This window comes from Hyla sarda, unplaced genomic scaffold (assembly GCF_029499605.1).
Source record: "Hyla sarda isolate aHylSar1 unplaced genomic scaffold, aHylSar1.hap1 scaffold_745, whole genome shotgun sequence".
In the NCBI taxonomy this organism is placed as follows: domain Eukaryota; kingdom Metazoa; phylum Chordata; class Amphibia; order Anura; family Hylidae; genus Hyla; species Hyla sarda.
This window is the reverse complement of record NW_026610768.1, coordinates 346-27,735: the sequence shown is the minus strand read 5'-3', so window position 1 is coordinate 27,735 and position 27,390 is coordinate 346. Positions and strand designations below refer to the sequence as shown.

Here is a 27,390-nt window from a genome sequence, read left to right as displayed (position 1 = left end):
CTCGCACCTTCTGATGCATCAGGTAGGTGCACAATAGCATAGCCTAACCCTCTGTACTTTGGTCTATATTGATGCGGGACATAGACAGCCAGCTGATGACCAATCCATTAGTGCAATGGATGGCTGGAAGCATTTGTCTTTGCCTTTGCAATACCACAGAAGCAATGCATGGTCAATGTACAGCAATGACACACCTGTGTGAACAGCCAGGAGACCCCCCCCCCCATGTTATGTTACATAGTTACATAGTTAGTACGGTCGAAAAAAGACATATGTCCATCAAGTTCAACCAGGGAATTAAGGGGTAGGGGTGTGGCGCGATATTGGGGAAGGGATGAGATTTTATATTTCTTCATAAGCATTAATCTTATTTTGTCAATTAGGAACATTCAGCACCCACCCGCTATCAAGGCAGCTGCCTATCATGTCATGCCCTACCTGCACAGGTGTGCTGGCTACTCAAATGATCCAATTAAGGAGGCCATTTAGTCAGCAGCAGCAGAAGTCCTGTGCCTGGACGCTCCAACAGCGGCCAGACACAAGCAGAAGCAGCAGAAGCAGCAGCAGCAGCACCACCTTTTGTTTTTTGGCTGCAGCAGCAAGGCCCACAGGGCTGGCTAGCTGGCTAGCCAGCAAGCAGGTAGCAATGAAAGTAGGAATCTTTCTTTTTAACCCTGTAAGGGGGTGGTGCACTGTACCCGAAGATACTGCCATATCGGGTCAATGCATAGGGCGACGGAAGCAAGCTTCGAAATCGGCCCCCGTTCTCAAAAATCCATTTAATATATGGTCCCCAGATAGGGGACGTATCAGATATTAAACTGATAAGAACAGATACTACACTTGATCTTAGCCAAAAGGCCGAGAAGCGATAACCGTGAAAGGGGCGGGCCCAACAAGGTCCCCTTCATGGGCACTATCACTGCTTGCTGTCAGGGAGGCTGCCAGACAATTTTCCATGCACACTCTGGGCTGGGGGGCAGTCAACCACCAGTACACACAGCAGAACCTAAACCCATACCATTATTGCTAAGCAGCAAGACAGGGGCCCATTGCACTCCCACGGGGCCTTTTTAAATGCAATCCATAACCCGGATTTGCCAGGAACCCTTCTTACTCCTCCTACTTGCATGTGACACTGGGCTTAGGATCTGCATAGGAAACACACACACAAGCACACACCTACCTTTGTTGCCTGCAGATGCCTCCTTGGCTGTCCCCAAACGGTATCAAACCAACACCCACGGGAAGCTGTAAGCATAGAGGACATGCCTGCACCCCATTGGACTTACCTGTGTGGGTTAAATCCGGGTTATTTGACAACCTATGGCGGTGATGGTTCTGCTCAGGCAGAGCAGTGCTGATGCTCCTCATAAAGCTGTCGCTGCTGTGAAGGTTCTAGGTGACATCACAAATCCCTATGGTTACATACACAACAAAGCTGGGTTGTTGTTGTTTACACTCTGCAAGGCCTGTGGAAGTGAGTGACATCATAGCACTGTAGGGTTCTAGATGGATGCAACAATCTCCTGTTGCTTCTATGAAGGCCATAATAGACGACATCACCAAACAGCTCCATAGTCACATACACAGCAAAGGAGAGATGTTGTTTACACCTAGTGATGTCAGTGGTATTGAGTGACATCACAGCACAGTGCTAAGGCTCCTGGGCCTGGACACAGCAGCGGCTGCAATATCTCAACGGAGAATACGTTTATATATATGTGTGTGTGTGCGCGTATATATATATATATATATATATATATATATATATATATATATATATTTCTCCGCCGAAATCACTTTTAAACCCATTTCCACCTTTTTTTCCCTTCTCTTCCTCTTACTTTTTTTTCACGTTTTTTTACGTTTTTCTCCTTTTCGCCTCTTTTCTGGGCGTATTATTCTTCTTTTTCTTCTTTTTTTTCGTCTAATGCATACCCCATCAGTGCAGCAATGCTTATTCAATACCGCCAGCAGATGGAGACACTGGGGGATAATTTTCTAAGGATTTATACTGATTTTTCCTGTCTGAATTTGTCGCACAGAAAGTTGCAGGCCAAATATGTGTGACATTTCTGCGACTTTAGCTTCTAGAGCATTTTTACAACATTATACATAGGTGCTGAATACATAAAAAGCGACTGTTCAGCGACAGACAAGTCGCATCGGCTGAAAGTAGGCCAGAATGTCAGTCCATGTTGGAGCAGGTTTAGATACAGTCTAAAGTATAGATCTCAAAGTCTGTGCACAGAATTTAGCAAGGGCCTCGCACCTTCTGATGCATCAGGTAGGTGCACAATAGCATAGCCTAACCCTCTGTACTTTGGTCTATATTGATGCGGGACATAGACAGCCAGCTGATGACCAATCCATTAGTGCAATGGATGGCTGGAAGCATTTGTCTTTGCCTTTGCAATACCACAGAAGCAATGCATGGTCAATGTACAGCAATGACACACCTGTGTGAACAGCCAGGAGACCCCCCCCCCCATGTTATGTTACATAGTTACATAGTTAGTACGGTCGAAAAAAGACATATGTCCATCAAGTTCAACCAGGGAATTAAGGGGTAGGGGTGTGGCGCGATATTGGGGAAGGGATGAGATTTTATATTTCTTCATAAGCATTAATCTTATTTTGTCAATTAGGAACATTCAGCACCCACCCGCTATCAAGGCAGCTGCCTATCATGTCATGCCCTACCTGCACAGGTGTGCTGGCTACTCAAATGATCCAATTAAGGAGGCCATTTAGTCAGCAGCAGCAGAAGTCCTGTGCCTGGACGCTCCAACAGCGGCCAGACACAAGCAGAAGCAGCAGCAGCAGCACCACCACCTTTTGTTTTTTGGCTGCAGCAGCAAGGCCCACAGGGCTGGCTAGCTGGCTAGCCAGCAAGCAGGTAGCAATGAAAGTAGGAATCTTTCTTTTTAACCCTGTAAGGGGGTGGTGCACTGTACCCGAAGATACTGCCATATCGGGTCAATGCATAGGGCGACGGAAGCAAGCTTCGAAATCGGCCCCCGTTCTCAAAAATCCATTTAATATATGGTCCCCAGATAGGGGACGTATCAGATATTAAACTGATAAGAACAGATTTTTTTTTTTTTTTTTTTTTTTATCTAAAGCCGAGGAACGTGCTTTCGATTCACCCAAAGTGCAAGAAAAAGTGCAAACGTGTTACACTAAAAAAAACGTGCACAAAGGATGCGGTCTATCGCAAGCCCTTCTCCGATAGGAGAGAGGCCCCCCAACAAACCTTACCCTTCACCTCCGGACCAAAAGGTACCTGCGAGGTTCCAGGTTCGATGTCCCTTTTCGCCGAAGCTACTAGGGGACCACAAATGCTCCCGGCATCCCCCTTGGCGTTGGCCAAGGTATCTGCCCGCAGAGCCGATTACGGTAGGTACCCTGCCAAAGCAGGAGTACCCGGGGTGTTTGCAGGGAGGTGCGGAACCTAATGGCCACACACACCTCCCCTAGACCGCCAGGAGGGACACCCAGAAGGGCTACCGCATCCTGACAAATCCTGTGAACACACAACACGCAAAAAGTGACACAGTGAGACAAAAAAGAAATAAATAAGTGAATGTGTGCAGATATACTGCCCGGACATCCGGCCGGATCTATAAAAATTTCTCTGATCCTAGCCAGAAGGCCGGGAATCAAGAGGTGAGTGCCACAAGGTGAAGAGATTATGGTGCCCGTGCTTCAACTCAGTGAGCCTATTCTCCCAGTGAGTTTCGGCACCTCGGGGTCACCACTCCCCGAGGCACAAAAGTACCTCGGCTCTAGACCCTCTCAGCCTCATGGCGAGACCCGGAGGGAACAGGTCACATCGGGGCAGCCGTCGAGCTGATTCCTCAGAACCAGCCCCGGAAAGCCCTGGTACACCTGCATCCTCCATGCAGCACCCATCCCCACCAGCATGAAAACTGATAAGAACAGATACTACACTTGATCTTAGCCAAAAGGCCGAGAAGCGATAACCGTGAAAGGGGCGGGCCCAACAAGGTCCCCTTCATGGGCACTATCACTGCTTGCTGTCAGGGAGGCTGCCAGACAATTTTCCATGCACACTCTGGGCTGGGGGGCAGTCAACCACCAGTACACACAGCAGAACCTAAACCCATACCATTATTGCTAAGCAGCAAGACAGGGGCCCATTGCACTCCCACGGGGCCTTTTTAAATGCAATCCATAACCCGGATTTGCCAGGAACCCTTCTTACTCCTCCTACTTGCATGTGACACTGGGCTTAGGATCTGCATAGGAAACACACACACAAGCACACACCTACCTTTGTTGCCTGCAGATGCCTCCTTGGCTGTCCCCAAACGGTATCAAACCAACACCCACGGGAAGCTGTAAGCATAGAGGACATGCCTGCACCCCATTGGACTTACCTGTGTGGGTTAAATCCGGGTTATTTGACAACCTATGGCGGTGATGGTTCTGCTCAGGCAGAGCAGTGCTGATGCTCCTCATAAAGCTGTCGCTGCTGTGAAGGTTCTAGGTGACATCACAAATCCCTATGGTTACATACACAACAAAGCTGGGTTGTTGTTGTTTACACTCTGCAAGGCCTGTGGAAGTGAGTGACATCATAGCACTGTAGTTCTGAGGGTTCTAGATGGATGCAACAATCTCCTGTTGCTTCTATGAAGGCCATAATAGACGACATCACCAAACAGCTCCATAGTCACATACACAGCAAAGGAGAGATGTTGTTTACACCTAGTGATGTCAGTGGTATTGAGTGACATCACAGCACAGTGCTAAGGCTCCTGGGCCTGGACACAGCAGCGGCTGCAATATCTCAACGGAGAATACGTTTATATATATGTGTGTGTGTGCGCGTATATATATATATATATATATATATATATATATATATATATATATTCTCCGCCGAAATCACTTTTAAACCCATTTCCACCTTTTTTTCCCTTCTCTTCCTCTTACTTTTTTTTCACGTTTTTTTACGTTTTTCTCCTTTTCGCCTCTTTTCTGGGCGTATTATTCTTCTTTTTCTTCTTTTTTTTCGTCTAATGCATACCCCATCAGTGCAGCAATGCTTATTCAATACCATGCTTATTCAATACCGCCAGCAGATGGAGACACTGGAGGATTTATACTGATTTTTCCTGTCTGAATTTGTCGCACAGAAAGTTGCAGGCCAAATATGTGTGACATTTCTGCGACTTTAGCTTCTAGAGCATTTTTACAACATTATACATAGGTGCTGAATACATAAAAAGCGACTGTTCAGCGACAGACAAGTCGCATCGGCTGAAAGTAGGCCAGAATGTCAGTCCATGTTGGAGCAGGTTTAGATACAGTCTAAAGTATAGATCTCAAAGTCTGTGCACAGAATTTAGCAAGGGCCTCGCACCTTCTGATGCATCAGGTAGGTGCACTATAGCATAGCCTAACCCTCTGTACTTTGGTCTATATTGATGCGGGACATAGACAGCCAGCTGATGACCAATCCATTAGTGCAATGGATGGCTGGAAGCATTTGTCTTTGCCTTTGCAATACCACAGAAGCAATGCATGGTCAATGTACAGCAATGACACACCTGTGTGAACAGCCAGGAGACCCCCCATGTTATGTTACATAGTTACATAGTTAGTACGGTCGAAAAAAGACATATGTCCATCAAGTTCAACCAGGGAATTAAGGGGTAGGGGTGTGGCGCGATATTGGGGAAGGGATGAGATTTTATATTTCTTCATAAGCATTAATCTTATTTTGTCAATTAGGAACATTCAGCACCCACCCGCTATCAAGGCAGCTGCCTATCATGTCATGCCCTACCTGCACAGGTGTGCTGGCTACTCAAATGATCCAATTAAGGAGGCCATTTAGTCAGCAGCAGCAGAAGTCCTGTGCCTGGACGCTCCAACAGCGGCCAGACACAAGCAGAAGCAGCAGAAGCAGCAGCAGCAGCACCACCTTTTGTTTTTTGGCTGCAGCAGCAAGGCCCACAGGGCTGGCTAGCTGGCTAGCCAGCAAGCAGGTAGCAATGAAAGTAGGAATCTTTCTTTTTAACCCTGTAAGGGGGTGGTGCACTGTACCCGAAGATACTGCCATATCGGGTCAATGCATAGGGCGACGGAAGCAAGCTTCGAAATCGGCCCCCGTTCTCAAAAATCCATTTAATATATGGTCCCCAGATAGGGGACGTATCAGATATTAAACTGATAAGAACAGATACTACACTTGATCTTAGCCAAAAGGCCGAGAAGCGATAACCGTGAAAGGGGCGGGCCCAACAAGGTCCCCTTCATGGGCACTATCACTGCTTGCTGTCAGGGAGGCTGCCAGACAATTTTCCATGCACACTCTGGGCTGGGGGGCAGTCAACCACCAGTACACACAGCAGAACCTAAACCCATACCATTATTGCTAAGCAGCAAGACAGGGGCCCATTGCACTCCCACGGGGCCTTTTTAAATGCAATCCATAACCCGGATTTGCCAGGAACCCTTCTTACTCCTCCTACTTGCATGTGACACTGGGCTTAGGATCTGCATAGGAAACACACACACAAGCACACACCTACCTTTGTTGCCTGCAGATGCCTCCTTGGCTGTCCCCAAACGGTATCAAACCAACACCCACGGGAAGCTGTAAGCATAGAGGACATGCCTGCACCCCATTGGACTTACCTGTGTGGGTTAAATCCGGGTTATTTGACAACCTATGGCGGTGATGGTTCTGCTCAGGCAGAGCAGTGCTGATGCTCCTCATAAAGCTGTCGCTGCTGTGAAGGTTCTAGGTGACATCACAAATCCCTATGGTTACATACACAACAAAGCTGGGTTGTTGTTGTTTACACTCTGCAAGGCCTGTGGAAGTGAGTGACATCATAGCACTGTAGTTCTGAGGGTTCTAGATGGATGCAACAATCTCCTGTTGCTTCTATGAAGGCCATAATAGACGACATCACCAAACAGCTCCATAGTCACATACACAGCAAAGGAGAGATGTTGTTTACACCTAGTGATGTCAGTGGTATTGAGTGACATCACAGCACAGTGCTAAGGCTCCTGGGCCTGGACACAGCAGCGGCTGCAATATCTCAACGGAGAATACGTTTATATATATGTGTGTGTGTGCGCGTATATATATATATATATATATATATATATATATATATATATATATTCTCCGCCGAAATCACTTTTAAACCCATTTCCACCTTTTTTTCCCTTCTCTTCCTCTTACTTTTTTTTCACGTTTTTTTACGTTTTTCTCCTTTTCGCCTCTTTTCTGGGCGTATTATTCTTCTTTTTCTTCTTTTTTTTCGTCTAATGCATACCCCATCAGTGCAGCAATGCTTATTCAATACCGCCAGCAGATGGAGACACTGGGGATAATTTTCTAAGGATTTATACTGATTTTTCCTGTCTGAATTTGTCGCACAGAAAGTTGCAGGCCAAATATGTGTGACATTTCTGCGACTTTAGCTTCTAGAGCATTTTTACAACATTATACATAGGTGCTGAATACATAAAAAGCGACTGTTCAGCGACAGACAAGTCGCATCGGCTGAAAGTAGGCCAGAATGTCAGTCCATGTTGGAGCAGGTTTAGATACAGTCTAAAGTATAGATCTCAAAGTCTGTGCACAGAATTTAGCAAGGGCCTCGCACCTTCTGATGCATCAGGTAGGTGCACAATAGCATAGCCTAACCCTCTGTACTTTGGTCTATATTGATGCGGGACATAGACAGCCAGCTGATGACCAATCCATTAGTGCAATGGATGGCTGGAAGCATTTGTCTTTGCCTTTGCAATACCACAGAAGCAATGCATGGTCAATGTACAGCAATGACACACCTGTGTGAACAGCCAGGAGACCCCCCCCCCCCCCCATGTTATGTTACATAGTTACATAGTTAGTACGGTCGAAAAAAGACATATGTCCATCAAGTTCAACCAGGGAATTAAGGGGTAGGGGTGTGGCGCGATATTGGGGAAGGGATGAGATTTTATATTTCTTCATAAGCATTAATCTTATTTTGTCAATTAGGAACATTCAGCACCCACCCGCTATCAAGGCAGCTGCCTATCATGTCATGCCCTACCTGCACAGGTGTGCTGGCTACTCAAATGATCCAATTAAGGAGGCCATTTAGTCAGCAGCAGCAGAAGTCCTGTGCCTGGACGCTCCAACAGCGGCCAGACACAAGCAGAAGCAGCAGAAGCAGCAGCAGCAGCACCACCTTTTGTTTTTTGGCTGCAGCAGCAAGGCCCACAGGGCTGGCTAGCTGGCTAGCCAGCAAGCAGGTAGCAATGAAAGTAGGAATCTTTCTTTTTAACCCTGTAAGGGGGTGGTGCACTGTACCCGAAGATACTGCCATATCGGGTCAATGCATAGGGCGACGGAAGCAAGCTTCGAAATCGGCCCCCGTTCTCAAAAATCCATTTAATATATGGTCCCCAGATAGGGGACGTATCAGATATTAAACTGATAAGAACAGATACTACACTTGATCTTAGCCAAAAGGCCGAGAAGCGATAACCGTGAAAGGGGCGGGCCCAACAAGGTCCCCTTCATGGGCACTATCACTGCTTGCTGTCAGGGAGGCTGCCAGACAATTTTCCATGCACACTCTGGGCTGGGGGGCAGTCAACCACCAGTACACACAGCAGAACCTAAACCCATACCATTATTGCTAAGCAGCAAGACAGGGGCCCATTGCACTCCCACGGGGCCTTTTTAAATGCAATCCATAACCCGGATTTGCCAGGAACCCTTCTTACTCCTCCTACTTGCATGTGACACTGGGCTTAGGATCTGCATAGGTCACACAAGCACACACCTACCTTTGTTGCCTGCAGATGCCTCCTTGGCTGTCCCCAAACGGTATCAAACCAACACCCACGGGAAGCTGTAAGCATAGAGGACATGCCTGCACCCCATTGGACTTACCTGTGTGGGTTAAATCCGGGTTATTTGACAACCTATGGCGGTGATGGTTCTGCTCAGGCAGAGCAGTGCTGATGCTCCTCATAAAGCTGTCGCTGCTGTGAAGGTTCTAGGTGACATCACAAATCCCTATGGTTACATACACAACAAAGCTGGGTTGTTGTTGTTTACACTCTGCAAGGCCTGTGGAAGTGAGTGACATCATAGCACTGTAGTTCTGAGGGTTCTAGATGGATGCAACAATCTCCTGTTGCTTCTATGAAGGCCATAATAGACGACATCACCAAACAGCTCCATAGTCACATACACAGCAAAGGAGAGATGTTGTTTACACCTAGTGATGTCAGTGGTATTGAGTGACATCACAGCACAGTGCTAAGGCTCCTGGGCCTGGACACAGCAGCGGCTGCAATATCTCAACGGAGAATACGTTTATATATATGTGTGTGTGTGCGCGTATATATATATATATATATATATATATATATATATATATATATTTCTCCGCCGAAATCACTTTTAAACCCATTTCCACCTTTTTTTCCCTTCTCTTCCTCTTACTTTTTTTTCACGTTTTTTTAACGTTTTTCTCCTTTTCGCCTCTTTTCTGGGCGTATTATTCTTCTTTTTCTTCTTTTTTTTCGTCTAATGCATACCCCATCAGTGCAGCAATGCTTATTCAATACCGCCAGCAGATGGAGACACTGGGGGATAATTTTCTAAGGATTTATACTGATTTTTCCTGTCTGAATTTGTCGCACAGAAAGTTGCAGGCCAAATATGTGTGACATTTCTGCGACTTTAGCTTCTAGAGCATTTTTACAACATTATACATAGGTGCTGAATACATAAAAAGCGACTGTTCAGCGACAGACAAGTCGCATCGGCTGAAAGTAGGCCAGAATGTCAGTCCATGTTGGAGCAGGTTTAGATACAGTCTAAAGTATAGATCTCAAAGTCTGTGCACAGAATTTAGCAAGGGCCTCGCACCTTCTGATGCATCAGGTAGGTGCACAATAGCATAGCCTAACCCTCTGTACTTTGGTCTATATTGATGCGGGACATAGACAGCCAGCTGATGACCAATCCATTAGTGCAATGGATGGCTGGAAGCATTTGTCTTTGCCTTTGCAATACCACAGAAGCAATGCATGGTCAATGTACAGCAATGACACACCTGTGTGAACAGCCAGGAGACCCCCCCCCCCCCCCATGTTATGTTACATAGTTACATAGTTAGTACGGTCGAAAAAAGACATATGTCCATCAAGTTCAACCAGGGAATTAAGGGGTAGGGGTGTGGCGCGATATTGGGGAAGGGATGAGATTTTATATTTCTTCATAAGCATTAATCTTATTTTGTCAATTAGGAACATTCAGCACCCACCCGCTATCAAGGCAGCTGCCTATCATGTCATGCCCTACCTGCACAGGTGTGCTGGCTACTCAAATGATCCAATTAAGGAGGCCATTTAGTCAGCAGCAGCAGAAGTCCTGTGCCTGGACGCTCCAACAGCGGCCAGACACAAGCAGAAGCAGCAGAAGCAGCAGCAGCAGCACCACCTTTTGTTTTTTGGCTGCAGCAGCAAGGCCCACAGGGCTGGCTAGCTGGCTAGCCAGCAAGCAGGTAGCAATGAAAGTAGGAATCTTTCTTTTTAACCCTGTAAGGGGGTGGTGCACTGTACCCGAAGATACTGCCATATCGGGTCAATGCATAGGGCGACGGAAGCAAGCTTCGAAATCGGCCCCCGTTCTCAAAAATCCATTTAATATATGGTCCCCAGATAGGGGACGTATCAGATATTAAACTGATAAGAACAGATACTACACTTGATCTTAGCCAAAAGGCCGAGAAGCGATAACCGTGAAAGGGGCGGGCCCAACAAGGTCCCCTTCATGGGCACTATCACTGCTTGCTGTCAGGGAGGCTGCCAGACAATTTTCCATGCACACTCTGGGCTGGGGGGCAGTCAACCACCAGTACACACAGCAGAACCTAAACCCATACCATTATTGCTAAGCAGCAAGACAGGGGCCCATTGCACTCCCACGGGGCCTTTTTAAATGCAATCCATAACCCGGATTTGCCAGGAACCCTTCTTACTCCTCCTACTTGCATGTGACACTGGGCTTAGGATCTGCATAGGAAACACACACACAAGCACACACCTACCTTTGTTGCCTGCAGATGCCTCCTTGGCTGTCCCCAAACGGTATCAAACCAACACCCACGGGAAGCTGTAAGCATAGAGGACATGCCTGCACCCCATTGGACTTACCTGTGTGGGTTAAATCCGGGTTATTTGACAACCTATGGCGGTGATGGTTCTGCTCAGGCAGAGCAGTGCTGATGCTCCTCATAAAGCTGTCGCTGCTGTGAAGGTTCTAGGTGACATCACAAATCCCTATGGTTACATACACAACAAAGCTGGGTTGTTGTTGTTTACACTCTGCAAGGCCTGTGGAAGTGAGTGACATCATAGCACTGTAGTTCTGAGGGTTCTAGATGGATGCAACAATCTCCTGTTGCTTCTATGAAGGCCATAATAGACGACATCACCAAACAGCTCCATAGTCACATACACAGCAAAGGAGAGATGTTGTTTACACCTAGTGATGTCAGTGGTATTGAGTGACATCACAGCACAGTGCTAAGGCTCCTGGGCCTGGACACAGCAGCGGCTGCAATATCTCAACGGAGAATACGTTTATATATATGTGTGTGTGTGCGCGTATATATATATATATATATATATATATATATATATATATATATATTTCTCCGCCGAAATCACTTTTAAACCCATTTCCACCTTTTTTTCCCTTCTCTTCCTCTTACTTTTTTTTCACGTTTTTTTACGTTTTTCTCCTTTTCGCCTCTTTTCTGGGCGTATTATTCTTCTTTTTCTTCTTTTTTTTCGTCTAATGCATACCCCATCAGTGCAGCAATGCTTATTCAATACCGCCAGCAGATGGAGACACTGGGGGATAATTTTCTAAGGATTTATACTGATTTTTCCTGTCTGAATTTGTCGCACAGAAAGTTGCAGGCCAAATATGTGTGACATTTCTGCGACTTTAGCTTCTAGAGCATTTTTACAACATTATACATAGGTGCTGAATACATAAAAAGCGACTGTTCAGCGACAGACAAGTCGCATCGGCTGAAAGTAGGCCAGAATGTCAGTCCATGTTGGAGCAGGTTTAGATACAGTCTAAAGTATAGATCTCAAAGTCTGTGCACAGAATTTAGCAAGGGCCTCGCACCTTCTGATGCATCAGGTAGGTGCACAATAGCATAGCCTAACCCTCTGTACTTTGGTCTATATTGATGCGGGACATAGACAGCCAGCTGATGACCAATCCATTAGTGCAATGGATGGCTGGAAGCATTTGTCTTTGCCTTTGCAATACCACAGAAGCAATGCATGGTCAATGTACAGCAATGACACACCTGTGTGAACAGCCAGGAGACCCCCCCCCCCCCCCCCATGTTATGTTACATAGTTACATAGTTAGTACGGTCGAAAAAAGACATATGTCCATCAAGTTCAACCAGGGAATTAAGGGGTAGGGGTGTGGCGCGATATTGGGGAAGGGATGAGATTTTATATTTCTTCATAAGCATTAATCTTATTTTGTCAATTAGGAACATTCAGCACCCACCCGCTATCAAGGCAGCTGCCTATCATGTCATGCCCTACCTGCACAGGTGTGCTGGCTACTCAAATGATCCAATTAAGGAGGCCATTTAGTCAGCAGCAGCAGAAGTCCTGTGCCTGGACGCTCCAACAGCGGCCAGACACAAGCAGAAGCAGCAGAAGCAGCAGCAGCAGCAGCACCACCTTTTGTTTTTTGGCTGCAGCAGCAAGGCCCACAGGGCTGGCTAGCTGGCTAGCCAGCAAGCAGGTAGAGCAATGAAAGTAGGAATCTTTCTTTTTAACCCTGTAAGGGGGTGGTGCACTGTACCCGAAGATACTGCCATATCGGGTCAATGCATAGGGCGACGGAAGCAAGCTTCGAAATCGGCCCCCGTTCTCAAAAATCCATTTAATATATGGTCCCCAGATAGGGGACGTATCAGATATTAAACTGATAAGAACAGATACTACACTTGATCTTAGCCAAAAGGCCGAGAAGCGATAACCGTGAAAGGGGCGGGCCCAACAAGGTCCCCTTCATGGGCACTATCACTGCTTGCTGTCAGGGAGGCTGCCAGACAATTTTCCATGCACACTCTGGGCTGGGGGGCAGTCAACCACCAGTACACACAGCAGAACCTAAACCCATACCATTATTGCTAAGCAGCAAGACAGGGGCCCATTGCACTCCCACGGGGCCTTTTTAAATGCAATCCATAACCCGGATTTGCCAGGAACCCTTCTTACTCCTCCTACTTGCATGTGACACTGGGCTTAGGATCTGCATAGGAAACACACACACAAGCACACACCTACCTTTGTTGCCTGCAGATGCCTCCTTGGCTGTCCCCAAACGGTATCAAACCAACACCCACGGGAAGCTGTAAGCATAGAGGACATGCCTGCACCCCATTGGACTTACCTGTGTGGGTTAAATCCGGGTTATTTGACAACCTATGGCGGTGATGGTTCTGCTCAGGCAGAGCAGTGCTGATGCTCCTCATAAAGCTGTCGCTGCTGTGAAGGTTCTAGGTGACATCACAAATCCCTATGGTTACATACACAACAAAGCTGGGTTGTTGTTGTTTACACTCTGCAAGGCCTGTGGAAGTGAGTGACATCATAGCACTGTAGTTCTGAGGGTTCTAGATGGATGCAACAATCTCCTGTTGCTTCTATGAAGGCCATAATAGACGACATCACCAAACAGCTCCATAGTCACATACACAGCAAAGGAGAGATGTTGTTTACACCTAGTGATGTCAGTGGTATTGAGTGACATCACAGCACAGTGCTAAGGCTCCTGGGCCTGGACACAGCAGCGGCTGCAATATCTCAACGGAGAATACGTTTATATATATGTGTGTGTGTGCGCGTATATATATATATATATATATATATATATATATATATATATATATTTCTCCGCCGAAATCACTTTTAAACCCATTTCCACCTTTTTTTCCCTTCTCTTCCTCTTACTTTTTTTTCACGTTTTTTTACGTTTTTCTCCTTTTCGCCTCTTTTCTGGGCGTATTATTCTTCTTTTTCTTCTTTTTTTTCGTCTAATGCATACCCCATCAGTGCAGCAATGCTTATTCAATACCGCCAGCAGATGGAGACACTGGGGGATAATTTTCTAAGGATTTATACTGATTTTTCCTGTCTGAATTTGTCGCACAGAAAGTTGCAGGCCAAATATGTGTGACATTTCTGCGACTTTAGCTTCTAGAGCATTTTTACAACATTATACATAGGTGCTGAATACATAAAAAGCGACTGTTCAGCGACAGACAAGTCGCATCGGCTGAAAGTAGGCCAGAATGTCAGTCCATGTTGGAGCAGGTTTAGATACAGTCTAAAGTATAGATCTCAAAGTCTGTGCACAGAATTTAGCAAGGGCCTCGCACCTTCTGATGCATCAGGTAGGTGCACAATAGCATAGCCTAACCCTCTGTACTTTGGTCTATATTGATGCGGGACATAGACAGCCAGCTGATGACCAATCCATTAGTGCAATGGATGGCTGGAAGCATTTGTCTTTGCCTTTGCAATACCACAGAAGCAATGCATGGTCAATGTACAGCAATGACACACCTGTGTGAACAGCCAGGAGACCCCCCCCCCCCCCCCCATGTTATGTTACATAGTTACATAGTTAGTACGGTCGAAAAAAGACATATGTCCATCAAGTTCAACCAGGGAATTAAGGGGTAGGGGTGTGGCGCGATATTGGGGAAGGGATGAGATTTTATATTTCTTCATAAGCATTAATCTTATTTTAATTAGGAACATTCAGCACCCACCCGCTATCAAGGCAGCTGCCTATCATGTCATGCCCTACCTGCACAGGTGTGCTGGCTACTCAAATGATCCAATTAAGGAGGCCATTTAGTCAGCAGCAGCAGAAGTCCTGTGCCTGGACGCTCCAACAGCGGCCAGACACAAGCAGAAGCAGCAGAAGCAGCAGCAGCAGCACCACCTTTTGTTTTTTGGCTGCAGCAGCAAGGCCCACAGGGCTGGCTAGCTGGCTAGCCAGCAAGCAGGTAGCAATGAAAGTAGGAATCTTTCTTTTTAACCCTGTAAGGGGGTGGTGCACTGTACCCGAAGATACTGCCATATCGGGTCAATGCATAGGGCGACGGAAGCAAGCTTCGAAATCGGCCCCCGTTCTCAAAAATCCATTTAATATATGGTCCCCAGATAGGGGACGTATCAGATATTAAACTGATAAGAACAGATACTACACTTGATCTTAGCCAAAAGGCCGAGAAGCGATAACCGTGAAAGGGGCGGGCCCAACAAGGTCCCCTTCATGGGCACTATCACTGCTTGCTGTCAGGGAGGCTGCCAGACAATTTTCCATGCACACTCTGGGCTGGGGGGCAGTCAACCACCAGTACACACAGCAGAACCTAAACCCATACCATTATTGCTAAGCAGCAAGACAGGGGCCCATTGCACTCCCACGGGGCCTTTTTAAATGCAATCCATAACCCGGATTTGCCAGGAACCCTTCTTACTCCTCCTACTTGCATGTGACACTGGGCTTAGGATCTGCATAGGAAACACACACACAAGCACACACCTACCTTTGTTGCCTGCAGATGCCTCCTTGGCTGTCCCCAAACGGTATCAAACCAACACCCACGGGAAGCTGTAAGCATAGAGGACATGCCTGCACCCCATTGGACTTACCTGTGTGGGTTAAATCCGGGTTATTTGACAACCTATGGCGGTGATGGTTCTGCTCAGGCAGAGCAGTGCTGATGCTCCTCATAAAGCTGTCGCTGCTGTGAAGGTTCTAGGTGACATCACAAATCCCTATGGTTACATACACAACAAAGCTGGGTTGTTGTTGTTTACACTCTGCAAGGCCTGTGGAAGTGAGTGACATCATAGCACTGTAGTTCTGAGGGTTCTAGATGGATGCAACAATCTCCTGTTGCTTCTATGAAGGCCATAATAGACGACATCACCAAACAGCTCCATAGTCACATACACAGCAAAGGAGAGATGTTGTTTACACCTAGTGATGTCAGTGGTATTGAGTGACATCACAGCACAGTGCTAAGGCTCCTGGGCCTGGACACAGCAGCGGCTGCAATATCTCAACGGAGAATACGTTTATATATATGTGTGTGTGTGCGCGTATATATATATATATATATATATATATATATATATATATATATATTTCTCCGCCGAAATCACTTTTAAACCCATTTCCACCTTTTTTTCCCTTCTCTTCCTCTTACTTTTTTTTCACGTTTTTTTACGTTTTTCTCCTTTTCGCCTCTTTTCTGGGCGTATTATTCTTCTTTTTCTTCTTTTTTTTCGTCTAATGCATACCCCATCAGTGCAGCAATGCTTATTCAATACCGCCAGCAGATGGAGACACTGGGGGATAATTTTCTAAGGATTTATACTGATTTTTCCTGTCTGAATTTGTCGCACAGAAAGTTGCAGGCCAAATATGTGTGACATTTCTGCGACTTTAGCTTCTAGAGCATTTTTACAACATTATACATAGGTGCTGAATACATAAAAAGCGACTGTTCAGCGACAGACAAGTCGCATCGGCTGAAAGTAGGCCAGAATGTCAGTCCATGTTGGAGCAGGTTTAGATACAGTCTAAAGTATAGATCTCAAAGTCTGTGCACAGAATTTAGCAAGGGCCTCGCACCTTCTGATGCATCAGGTAGGTGCACAATAGCATAGCCTAACCCTCTGTACTTTGGTCTATATTGATGCGGGACATAGACAGCCAGCTGATGACCAATCCATTAGTGCAATGGATGGCTGGAAGCATTTGTCTTTGCCTTTGCAATACCACAGAAGCAATGCATGGTCAATGTACAGCAATGACACACCTGTGTGAACAGCCAGGAGACCCCCCCCCCCCCCCCCCCCATGTTATGTTACATAGTTACATAGTTAGTACGGTCGAAAAAAGACATATGTCCATCAAGTTCAACCAGGGAATTAAGGGGTAGGGGTGTGGCGCGATATTGGGGAAGGGATGAGATTTTATATTTCTTCATAAGCATTAATCTTATTTTGTCAATTAGGAACATTCAGCACCCACCCGCTATCAAGGCAGCTGCCTATCATGTCATGCCCTACCTGCACAGGTGTGCTGGCTACTCAAATGATCCAATTAAGGAGGCCATTTAGTCAGCAGCAGCAGAAGTCCTGTGCCTGGACGCTCCAACAGCGGCCAGACACAAGCAGAAGCAGCAGAAGCAGCAGCAGCAGCACCACCTTTTGTTTTTTGGCTGCAGCAGCAAGGCCCACAGGGCTGGCTAGCTGGCTAGCCAGCAAGCAGGTAGCAATGAAAGTAGGAATCTTTCTTTTTAACCCTGTAAGGGGGTGGTGCACTGTACCCGAAGATACTGCCATATCGGGTCAATGCATAGGGCGACGGAAGCAAGCTTCGAAATCGGCCCCCGTTCTCAAAAATCCATTTAATATATGGTCCCCAGATAGGGGACGTATCAGATATTAAACTGATAAGAACAGATACTACACTTGATCTTAGCCAAAAGGCCGAGAAGCGATAACCGTGAAAGGGGCGGGCCCAACAAGGTCCCCTTCATGGGCACTATCACTGCTTGCTGTCAGGGAGGCTGCCAGACAATTTTCCATGCACACTCTGGGCTGGGGGGCAGTCAACCACCAGTACACACAGCAGAACCTAAACCCATACCATTATTGCTAAGCAGCAAGACAGGGGCCCATTGCACTCCCACGGGGCCTTTTTAAATGCAATCCATAACCCGGATTTGCCAGGAACCCTTCTTACTCCTCCTACTTGCATGTGACACTGGGCTTAGGATCTGCATAGGAAACACACACACAAGCACACACCTACCTTTGTTGCCTGCAGATGCCTCCTTGGCTGTCCCCAAACGGTATCAAACCAACACCCACGGGAAGCTGTAAGCATAGAGGACATGCCTGCACCCCATTGGACTTACCTGTGTGGGTTAAATCCGGGTTATTTGACAACCTATGGCGGTGATGGTTCTGCTCAGGCAGAGCAGTGCTGATGCTCCTCATAAAGCTGTCGCTGCTGTGAAGGTTCTAGGTGACATCACAAATCCCTTTGGTTACATACACAACAAAGCTGGGTTGTTGTTGTTTACACTCTGCAAGGCCTGTGGAAGTGAGTGACATCATAGCACTGTAGTTCTGAGGGTTCAAGATGGATGCAACAATCTCCTGTTGCTTCTATGAAGGCCGTAATAGACGACATCACCAAACAGCTCCATAGTCACATACACAGCAAAGGAGAGATGTTGTTTACACCTAGTGATGTCAGTGGTATTGAGTGACATCACAGCACAGTGCTAAGGCTCCTGGGCCTGGACACAGCAGCGGCTGCAATATCTCAACGGAGAATACGTTTATATCTATGTGTGTGTGTGCGCATATATATATATATATATATATATATATATATATATATATATTTCTCCGCCGAAATCACTTTTAAACCCATTTCCACCTTTTTTTCCCTTCTCTTCCTCTTACTTTTTTTTCACGTTTTTTTACGTTTTTCTCCTTTTCGCCTCTTTTCTGGGCGTATTATTCTTCTTTTTCTTCTTTTTTTTCGTCTAATGCATACCCCATCAGTGCAGCAATGCTTATTCAATACCGCCAGCAGATGGAGACACTGGGGGATAATTTTCTAAGGATTTATACTGATTTTTCCTGTCTGAATTTGTCGCACAGAAAGTTGCAGGCCAAATATGTGTGACATTTCTGCGACTTTAGCTTCTAGAGCATTTTTACAACATTATACATAGGTGCTGAATACATAAAAAGCGACTGTTCAGCGACAGACAAGTCGCATCGGCTGAAAGTAGGCCAGAATGTCAGTCCATGTTGGAGCAGGTTTAGATACAGTCTAAAGCATAGATCTCAAAGTCTGTGCACAGAATTTAGCAAGGGCCTCGCACCTTCTGATGCATCAGGTAGGTGCACAATAGCATAGCCTAACCCTCTGTACTTTGGTCTATATTGATGCGGGACATAGACAGCCAGCTGATGACCAATCCATTAGTGCAATGGATGGCTGGAAGCATTTGTCTTTGCCTTTGCAATACCACAGAAGCAATGCATGGTCAATGTACAGCAATGACACACCTGTGTGAACAGCCAGGAGACCCCCCCCCCCATGTTATGTTACATAGTTACATAGTTAGTACGGTCGAAAAAAGACATATGTCCATCACGTTCAACCAGGGAATTAAGGGGTAGGGGTGTGGCGCGATATTGGGGAAGGGATGAGATTTTATATTTCTTCATAAGCATTAATCTTATTTTGTCAATTAGGAACATTCAGCACCCACCCGCTATCAAGGCAGCTGCCTATCATGTCATGCCCTACCTGCACAGGTGTGCTGGCTACTCAAATGATCCAATTAAGGAGGCCATTTAGTCAGCAGCAGCAGAAGTCCTGTGCCTGGACGCTCCAACAGGGGCCAGACACAAGCAGAAGCAGAAGCAGCAGCAGCACCACCTTTTGTTTTTTGGCTGCAGCAGCAGCAAGGCCCACAGGGCTGGCTAGCTGGCTAGCCAGCAAGCAGGTAGCAATGAAAGTAGGAATCTTTCTTTTTAACCCTGTAAGGGGGTGGTGCACTGTACCCGAAGATACTGCCATATCGGGTCAATGCATAGGGCGACGGAAGCAAGCTTCGAAATCGGCCCCCGTTCTCAAAAATCCATTTAATATATGGTCCCCAGATAGGGGACGTATCAGATATTAAACTGATAAGAACAGATACTACACTTGATCTTAGCCAAAAGGCCGAGAAGCGATAACCGTGAAAGGGGCGGGCCCAACAAGGTCCCCTTCATGGGCACTATCACTGCTTGCTGTCAGGGAGGCTGCCAGACAATTTTCCATGCACACTCTGGGCTGGGGGGCAGTCAACCACCAGTACACACAGCAGAACCTAAACCCATACCATTATTGCTAAGCAGCAAGACAGGGGCCCATTGCACTCCCACGGGGCCTTTTTAAATGCAATCCATAACCCGGATTTGCCAGGAACCCTTCTTACTCCTCCTACTTGCATGTGACACTGGGCTTAGGATCTGCATAGGAAACACACACACAAGCACACACCTACCTTTGTTGCCTGCAGATGCCTCCTTGGCTGTCCCCAAACGGTATCAAACCAACACCCACGGGAAGCTGTAAGCATAGAGGACATGCCTGCACCCCATTGGACTTACCTGTGTGGGTTAAATCCGGGTTATTTGACAACCTATGGCGGTGATGGTTCTGCTCAGGCAGAGCAGTGCTGATGCTCCTCATAAAGCTGTCGCTGCTGTGAAGGTTCTAGGTGACATCACAAATCCCTTTGGTTACATACACAACAAAGCTGGGTTGTTGTTGTTTACACTCTGCAAGGCCTGTGGAAGTGAGTGACATCATAGCACTGTAGTTCTGAGGGTTCAAGATGGATGCAACAATCTCCTGTTGCTTCTATGAAGGCCGTAATAGACGACATCACCAAACAGCTCCATAGTCACATACACAGCAAAGGAGAGATGTTGTTTACACCTAGTGATGTCAGTGGTATTGAGTGACATCACAGCACAGTGCTAAGGCTCCTGGGCCTGGACACAGCAGCGGCTGCAATATCTCAACGGAGAATACGTTTATATCTATGTGTGTGTGTGCGCATATATATATATATATATATATATATATATATATATATATATTTCTCCGCCGAAATCACTTTTAAACCCATTTCCACCTTTTTTTCCCTTCTCTTCCTCTTACTTTTTTTTCACGTTTTTTTACGTTTTTCTCCTTTTCGCCTCTTTTCTGGGCGTATTATTCTTCTTTTTCTTCTTTTTTTTCGTCTAATGCATACCCCATCAGTGCAGCAATGCTTATTCAATACCGCCAGCAGATGGAGACACTGGGGGATAATTTTCTAAGGATTTATACTGATTTTTCCTGTCTGAATTTGTCGCACAGAAAGTTGCAGGCCAAATATGTGTGACATTTCTGCGACTTTAGCTTCTAGAGCATTTTTACAACATTATACATAGGTGCTGAATACATAAAAAGCGACTGTTCAGCGACAGACAAGTCGCATCGGCTGAAAGTAGGCCAGAATGTCAGTCCATGTTGGAGCAGGTTTAGATACAGTCTAAAGCATAGATCTCAAAGTCTGTGCACAGAATTTAGCAAGGGCCTCGCACCTTCTGATGCATCAGGTAGGTGCACAATAGCATAGCCTAACCCTCTGTACTTTGGTCTATATTGATGCGGGACATAGACAGCCAGCTGATGACCAATCCATTAGTGCAATGGATGGCTGGAAGCATTTGTCTTTGCCTTTGCAATACCACAGAAGCAATGCATGGTCAATGTACAGCAATGACACACCTGTGTGAACAGCCAGGAGACCCCCCCCCCCCCCCCCCCATGTTATGTTACATAGTTACATAGTTAGTACGGTCGAAAAAAGACATATGTCCATCACGTTCAACCAGGGAATTAAGGGGTAGGGGTGTGGCGCGATATTGGGGAAGGGATGAGATTTTATATTTCTTCATAAGCATTAATCTTATTTTGTCAATTAGGAACATTCAGCACCCACCCGCTATCAAGGCAGCTGCCTATCATGTCATGCCCTACCTGCACAGGTGTGCTGGCTACTCAAATGATCCAATTAAGGAGGCCATTTAGTCAGCAGCAGCAGAAGTCCTGTGCCTGGACGCTCCAACAGGGGCCAGACACAAGCAGAAGCAGAAGCAGCAGAAGCAGCAGCAGCACCACCTTTTGTTTTTTGGCTGCAGCAGCAGCAAGGCCCACAGGGCTGGCTAGCTGGCTAGCCAGCAAGCAGGTAGCAATGAAAGTAGGAATCTTTCTTTTTAACCCTGTAAGGGGGTGGTGCACTGTACCCGAAGATACTGCCATATCGGGTCAATGCATAGGGCGACGGAAGCAAGCTTCGAAATCGGCCCCCGTTCTCAAAAATCCATTTAATATATGGTCCCCAGATAGGGGACGTATCAGATATTAAACTGATAAGAACAGATACTACACTTGATCTTAGCCAAAAGGCCGAGAAGCGATAACCGTGAAAGGGGCGGGCCCAACAAGGTCCCCTTCATGGGCACTATCACTGCTTGCTGTCAGGGAGGCTGCCAGACAATTTTCCATGCACACTCTGGGCTGGGGGGCAGTCAACCACCAGTACACACAGCAGAACCTAAACCCATACCATTATTGCTAAGCAGCAAGACAGGGGCCCATTGCACTCCCACGGGGCCTTTTTAAATGCAATCCATAACCCGGATTTGCCAGGAACCCTTCTTACTCCTCCTACTTGCATGTGACACTGGGCTTAGGATCTGCATAGGAAACACACACACAAGCACACACCTACCTTTGTTGCCTGCAGATGCCTCCTTGGCTGTCCCCAAACGGTATCAAACCAACACCCACGGGAAGCTGTAAGCATAGAGGACATGCCTGCACCCCATTGGACTTACCTGTGTGGGTTAAATCCGGGTTATTTGACAACCTATGGCGGTGATGGTTCTGCTCAGGCAGAGCAGTGCTGATGCTCCTCATAAAGCTGTCGCTGCTGTGAAGGTTCTAGGTGACATCACAAATCCCTATGGTTACATACACAACAAAGCTGGGTTGTTGTTGTTTACACTCTGCAAGGCCTGTGGAAGTGAGTGACATCATAGCACTGTAGTTCTGAGGGTTCTAGATGGATGCAACAATCTCCTGTTGCTTCTATGAAGGCCATAATAGATGACATCACCAAACAGCTCCATAGTCACATACACAGCAAAGGAGAGATGTTGTTTACACCTAGTGATGTCAGTGGTATTGAGTGACATCACAGCACAGTGCTAAGGCTCCTGGGCCTGGACACAGCAGCGGCTGCAATATCTCAACGGAGAATACGTTTATATATATGTGTGTGTGTGCGCGTATATATATATATATATATATATATATATATATATATATATATATATTTCTCCGCCGAAATCACTTTTAAACCCATTTCCACCTTTTTTTCCCTTCTCTTCCTCTTACTTTTTTTTCACGTTTTTTTACGTTTTTCTCCTTTTCGCCTCTTTTCTGGGCGTATTATTCTTCTTTTTCTTCTTTTTTTTCGTCTAATGCATACCCCATCAGTGCAGCAATGCTTATTCAATACCGCCAGCAGATGGAGACACTGGGGGATAATTTTCTAAGGATTTATACTGATTTTTCCTGTCTGAATTTGTCGCACAGAAAGTTGCAGGCCAAATATGTGTGACATTTCTGCGACTTTAGCTTCTAGAGCATTTTTACAACATTATACATAGGTGCTGAATACATAAAAAGCGACTGTTCAGCGACAGACAAGTCGCATCGGCTGAAAGTAGGCCAGAATGTCAGTCCATGTTGGAGCAGGTTTAGATACAGTCTAAAGCATAGATCTCAAAGTCTGTGCACAGAATTTAGCAAGGGCCTCGCACCTTCTGATGCATCAGGTAGGTGCACAATAGCATAGCCTAACCCTCTGTACTTTGGTCTATATTGATGCGGGACATAGACAGCCAGCTGATGACCAATCCATTAGTGCAATGGATGGCTGGAAGCATTTGTCTTTGCCTTTGCAATACCACAGAAGCAATGCATGGTCAATGTACAGCAATGACACACCTGTGTGAACAGCCAGGAGACCCCCCCCATGTTATGTTACATAGTTACATAGTTAGTACGGTCGAAAAAAGACATATGTCCATCACGTTCAACCAGGGAATTAAGGGGTAGGGGTGTGGCGCGATATTGGGGAAGGGATGAGATTTTATATTTCTTCATAAGCATTAATCTTATTTTGTCAATTAGGAACATTCAGCACCCACCCGCTATCAAGGCAGCTGCCTATCATGTCATGCCCTACCTGCACAGGTGTGCTGGCTACTCAAATGATCCAATTAAGGAGGCCATTTAGTCAGCAGCAGCAGAAGTCCTGTGCCTGGACGCTCCAACAGGGGCCAGACACAAGCAGAAGCAGAAGCAGCAGAAGCAGCAGCAGCACCACCTTTTGTTTTTTGGCTGCAGCAGCAGCAAGGCCCACAGGGCTGGCTAGCTGGCTAGCCAGCAAGCAGGTAGCAATGAAAGTAGGAATCTTTCTTTTTAACCCTGTAAGGGGGTGGTGCACTGTACCCGAAGATACTGCCATATCGGGTCAATGCATAGGGCGACGGAAGCAAGCTTCGAAATCGGCCCCCGTTCTCAAAAATCCATTTAATATATGGTCCCCAGATAGGGGACGTATCAGATATTAAACTGATAAGAACAGATACTACACTTGATCTTAGCCAAAAGGCCGAGAAGCGATAACCGTGAAAGGGGCGGGCCCAACAAGGTCCCCTTCATGGGCACTATCACTGCTTGCTGTCAGGGAGGCTGCCAGACAATTTTCCATGCACACTCTGGGCTGGGGGGCAGTCAACCACCAGTACACACAGCAGAACCTAAACCCATACCATTATTGCTAAGCAGCAAGACAGGGGCCCATTGCACTCCCACGGGGCCTTTTTAAATGCAATCCATAACCCGGATTTGCCAGGAACCCTTCTTACTCCTCCTACTTGCATGTGACACTGGGCTTAGGATCTGCATAGGAAACACACACACAAGCACACACCTACCTTTGTTGCCTGCAGATGCCTCCTTGGCTGTCCCCAAACGGTATCAAACCAACACCCACGGGAAGCTGTAAGCATAGAGGACATGCCTGCACCCCATTGGACTTACCTGTGTGGGTTAAATCCGGGTTATTTGACAACCTATGGCGGTGATGGTTCTGCTCAGGCAGAGCAGTGCTGATGCTCCTCATAAAGCTGTCGCTGCTGTGAAGGTTCTAGGTGACATCACAAATCCCTTTGGTTACATACACAACAAAGCTGGGTTGTTGTTGTTTACACTCTGCAAGGCCTGTGGAAGTGAGTGACATCATAGCACTGTAGTTCTGAGGGTTCAAGATGGATGCAACAATCTCCTGTTGCTTCTATGAAGGCCGTAATAGACGACATCACCAAACAGCTCCATAGTCACATACACAGCAAAGGAGAGATGTTGTTTACACCTAGTGATGTCAGTGGTATTGAGTGACATCACAGCACAGTGCTAAGGCTCCTGGGCCTGGACACAGCAGCGGCTGCAATATCTCAACGGAGAATACGTTTATATCTATGTGTGTGTGTGCGCATATATATATATATATATATATATATATATATATATATATATTTCTCCGCCGAAATCACTTTTAAACCCATTTCCACCTTTTTTTCCCTTCTCTTCCTCTTACTTTTTTTTTCACGTTTTTTTACGTTTTTCTCCTTTTCGCCTCTTTTCTGGGCGTATTATTCTTCTTTTTCTTCTTTTTTTTCGTCTAATGCATACCCCATCAGTGCAGCAATGCTTATTCAATACCGCCAGCAGATGGAGACACTGGGGGATAATTTTCTAAGGATTTATACTGATTTTTCCTGTCTGAATTTGTCGCACAGAAAGTTGCAGGCCAAATATGTGTGACATTTCTGCGACTTTAGCTTCTAGAGCATTTTTACAACATTATACATAGGTGCTGAATACATAAAAAGCGACTGTTCAGCGACAGACAAGTCGCATCGGCTGAAAGTAGGCCAGAATGTCAGTCCATGTTGGAGCAGGTTTAGATACAGTCTAAAGCATAGATCTCAAAGTCTGTGCACAGAATTTAGCAAGGGCCTCGCACCTTCTGATGCATCAGGTAGGTGCACAATAGCATAGCCTAACCCTCTGTACTTTGGTCTATATTGATGCGGGACATAGACAGCCAGCTGATGACCAATCCATTAGTGCAATGGATGGCTGGAAGCATTTGTCTTTGCCTTTGCAATACCACAGAAGCAATGCATGGTCAATGTACAGCAATGACACACCTGTGTGAACAGCCAGGAGACCCCCCCCCCCCCCCCCCATGTTATGTTACATAGTTACATAGTTAGTACGGTCGAAAAAAGACATATGTCCATCACGTTCAACCAGGGAATTAAGGGGTAGGGGTGTGGCGCGATATTGGGGAAGGGATGAGATTTTATATTTCTTCATAAGCATTAATCTTATTTTGTCAATTAGGAACATTCAGCACCCACCCGCTATCAAGGCAGCTGCCTATCATGTCATGCCCTACCTGCACAGGTGTGCTGGCTACTCAAATGATCCAATTAAGGAGGCCATTTAGTCAGCAGCAGCAGAAGTCCTGTGCCTGGACGCTCCAACAGGGGCCAGACACAAGCAGAAGCAGAAGCAGCAGAAGCAGCAGCAGCACCACCTTTTGTTTTTTGGCTGCAGCAGCAGCAAGGCCCACAGGGCTGGCTAGCTGGCTAGCCAGCAAGCAGGTAGCAATGAAAGTAGGAATCTTTCTTTTTAACCCTGTAAGGGGGTGGTGCACTGTACCCGAAGATACTGCCATATCGGGTCAATGCATAGGGCGACGGAAGCAAGCTTCGAAATCGGCCCCCGTTCTCAAAAATCCATTTAATATATGGTCCCCAGATAGGGGACGTATCAGATATTAAACTGATAAGAACAGATACTACACTTGATCTTAGCCAAAAGGCCGAGAAGCGATAACCGTGAAAGGGGCGGGCCCAACAAGGTCCCCTTCATGGGCACTATCACTGCTTGCTGTCAGGGAGGCTGCCAGACAATTTTCCATGCACACTCTGGGCTGGGGGGCAGTCAACCACCAGTACACACAGCAGAACCTAAACCCATACCATTATTGCTAAGCAGCAAGACAGGGGCCCATTGCACTCCCACGGGGCCTTTTTAAATGCAATCCATAACCCGGATTTGCCAGGAACCCTTCTTACTCCTCCTACTTGCATGTGACACTGGGCTTAGGATCTGCATAGGAAACACACACACAAGCACACACCTACCTTTGTTGCCTGCAGATGCCTCCTTGGCTGTCCCCAAACGGTATCAAACCAACACCCACGGGAAGCTGTAAGCATAGAGGACATGCCTGCACCCCATTGGACTTACCTGTGTGGGTTAAATCCGGGTTATTTGACAACCTATGGCGGTGATGGTTCTGCTCAGGCAGAGCAGTGCTGATGCTCCTCATAAAGCTGTCGCTGCTGTGAAGGTTCTAGGTGACATCACAAATCCCTTTGGTTACATACACAACAAAGCTGGGTTGTTGTTGTTTACACTCTGCAAGGCCTGTGGAAGTGAGTGACATCATAGCACTGTAGTTCTGA

The 27,390-nt window shown here is 46.4% G+C and overlaps 12 non-coding genes and 1 pseudogene across 12 annotated transcripts; all 13 read right to left on the bottom strand.

Annotated features, from left to right (window-relative positions):
* Positions 1-682: 682 nt before the first annotated feature.
* Positions 683-873, bottom strand: LOC130345104 (U2 spliceosomal RNA). Its single transcript, XR_008883872.1, has one exon. It is a non-coding gene; the product is annotated as a U2 spliceosomal RNA (small nuclear RNA).
* Positions 874-2,944: 2,071 nt separating this feature from the next.
* LOC130345094 (U2 spliceosomal RNA) lies at positions 2,945-3,133 on the bottom strand. The gene has a single exon (XR_008883866.1). It is a non-coding gene; the product is annotated as a U2 spliceosomal RNA (small nuclear RNA).
* Positions 3,134-3,827: 694 nt separating this feature from the next.
* Positions 3,828-3,987, bottom strand: LOC130345096 (U2 spliceosomal RNA; annotated as a pseudogene).
* A 2,078-nt stretch (positions 3,988-6,065) lies between these two features.
* On the bottom strand, positions 6,066-6,256 carry LOC130345102 (U2 spliceosomal RNA). Its single transcript, XR_008883871.1, has one exon. It is a non-coding gene; the product is annotated as a U2 spliceosomal RNA (small nuclear RNA).
* A 2,084-nt stretch (positions 6,257-8,340) lies between these two features.
* On the bottom strand, positions 8,341-8,531 carry LOC130345101 (U2 spliceosomal RNA). Its single transcript, XR_008883870.1, has one exon. It is a non-coding gene; the product is annotated as a U2 spliceosomal RNA (small nuclear RNA).
* Positions 8,532-10,610: 2,079 nt separating this feature from the next.
* Positions 10,611-10,801, bottom strand: LOC130345100 (U2 spliceosomal RNA). The gene has a single exon (XR_008883869.1). It is a non-coding gene; the product is annotated as a U2 spliceosomal RNA (small nuclear RNA).
* A 2,093-nt stretch (positions 10,802-12,894) lies between these two features.
* Positions 12,895-13,085, bottom strand: LOC130345099 (U2 spliceosomal RNA). Its single transcript, XR_008883868.1, has one exon. It is a non-coding gene; the product is annotated as a U2 spliceosomal RNA (small nuclear RNA).
* Positions 13,086-15,170: 2,085 nt separating this feature from the next.
* Positions 15,171-15,361, bottom strand: LOC130345088 (U2 spliceosomal RNA). The gene has a single exon (XR_008883861.1). It is a non-coding gene; the product is annotated as a U2 spliceosomal RNA (small nuclear RNA).
* Positions 15,362-17,452: 2,091 nt separating this feature from the next.
* On the bottom strand, positions 17,453-17,643 carry LOC130345076 (U2 spliceosomal RNA). Its single transcript, XR_008883850.1, has one exon. It is a non-coding gene; the product is annotated as a U2 spliceosomal RNA (small nuclear RNA).
* Positions 17,644-19,718: 2,075 nt separating this feature from the next.
* Positions 19,719-19,909, bottom strand: LOC130345144 (U2 spliceosomal RNA). Its single transcript, XR_008883909.1, has one exon. It is a non-coding gene; the product is annotated as a U2 spliceosomal RNA (small nuclear RNA).
* Positions 19,910-22,001: 2,092 nt separating this feature from the next.
* LOC130345132 (U2 spliceosomal RNA) lies at positions 22,002-22,192 on the bottom strand. The gene has a single exon (XR_008883898.1). It is a non-coding gene; the product is annotated as a U2 spliceosomal RNA (small nuclear RNA).
* Positions 22,193-24,279: 2,087 nt separating this feature from the next.
* Positions 24,280-24,470, bottom strand: LOC130345120 (U2 spliceosomal RNA). Its single transcript, XR_008883887.1, has one exon. It is a non-coding gene; the product is annotated as a U2 spliceosomal RNA (small nuclear RNA).
* A 2,092-nt stretch (positions 24,471-26,562) lies between these two features.
* On the bottom strand, positions 26,563-26,753 carry LOC130345108 (U2 spliceosomal RNA). The gene has a single exon (XR_008883876.1). It is a non-coding gene; the product is annotated as a U2 spliceosomal RNA (small nuclear RNA).
* Between the last annotated feature and the right edge of the window lie 637 nt (positions 26,754-27,390).